The sequence below is a fragment of the Pseudoliparis swirei genome, chromosome 16 (genome assembly GCF_029220125.1).
Source record: "Pseudoliparis swirei isolate HS2019 ecotype Mariana Trench chromosome 16, NWPU_hadal_v1, whole genome shotgun sequence".
Taxonomy (NCBI): domain Eukaryota; kingdom Metazoa; phylum Chordata; class Actinopteri; order Perciformes; family Liparidae; genus Pseudoliparis; species Pseudoliparis swirei.
In genome coordinates this window covers 23,638,427-23,639,689 of record NC_079403.1, presented here as the reverse complement: position 1 = coordinate 23,639,689, position 1,263 = coordinate 23,638,427, and positions in this window count along the sequence as shown.

Below are 1,263 nucleotides of genomic sequence, written 5' to 3'. Positions count from 1 at the left end.
CGAGACACGGGGGGAGCGTTGTTCCTCCAGCTCTGCACCACGAACATCATCAGCGGCTTGAAGGGCGCCAGCCGACTCCCCGACGGGTCACGTCTGTCGTCGAGAGGGATGACGACCGTAAAAATGGACGTCACAGAATCAAGGACTAAAACTACAAAGTGAAGTTACTGAGAGTGATATTTAAAAACTCAACAACGTGGGGAAGCACATCGCTATCGCCAGATGAGTAACGACTCTGTTCGCTCCCTATTTCCTGTCACCGATGTAGGATGAAAGCACGGTGGAACCACCATGCTAGCTGAACTGGACGGCTTGCTAATTGCCAGCTAACGTAGCTAATCCCATAATGCCAGCTAACGTAGCTAATCCCACAATGCCAGCTAACGTCGCTAATCCCACAATGCCAGCTAACGTAGCTAATCCCATAATGCAAGCTAACGTAGCTAATCCCATAATGCCAGCTAACGTAGCTAATCCCATAATGCCAGCTAACGTAGCTAATTACACAATGCCAGCTAACGTAGCTAATTACACAATGCCAGCTAACGTAGATAGTACAACAATTCTCGCTAACGTAGCTAATCCCACAATGCCAGCTAACGTAGCTAATCCCATAATGCCAGCTAACGTAGCTAATCCCATAATGCCAGCTAACGTAGCTAATCCCATAATGCCAGCTAACGTAGCTAATTACACAATGCCAGCTAACGTAGCTAATTACACAATGCCAGCTAACGTAGCTAATTACACAATGCCAGCTAACGTAGATAGTACAACAATTCTAGCTAACGTAGCTAATCCCACAATGCCAGCTCACGTAGTTAATCCCACAATGCCAGCTAACGTAGCTAATTACACAATGCCAGCTCACGTAGTTAATCCCACAATGCCAGCTAACGTAGCTAATTACACAATGCCAGCTAATGTAGCTAATCCCATAATGCCAGCTAACGTAGCTAATCCCACAATGCCAGCTCACGTAGTTAATCCCACAATGCCAGCTAAAATAATTACACAATGCCAGCTAACGTAGATAGTACAACAATTCTAGCTAACGTATTTTATCCCACAATGCCAGCTAAGGTAGTTCATTACACAATGCCAGCTAACGTAGATAGTACAACAATTCTAGCTAACGTAGCTAATCCCACAATGCCAGCTAATGTAGCTAATTACACAATGCCAGCTAACGTAGATAGTACAACAATTCTAGCTAACGTAGCTAATCCCACAATGCCAGCTAACGTAGTTAATCTCACAATG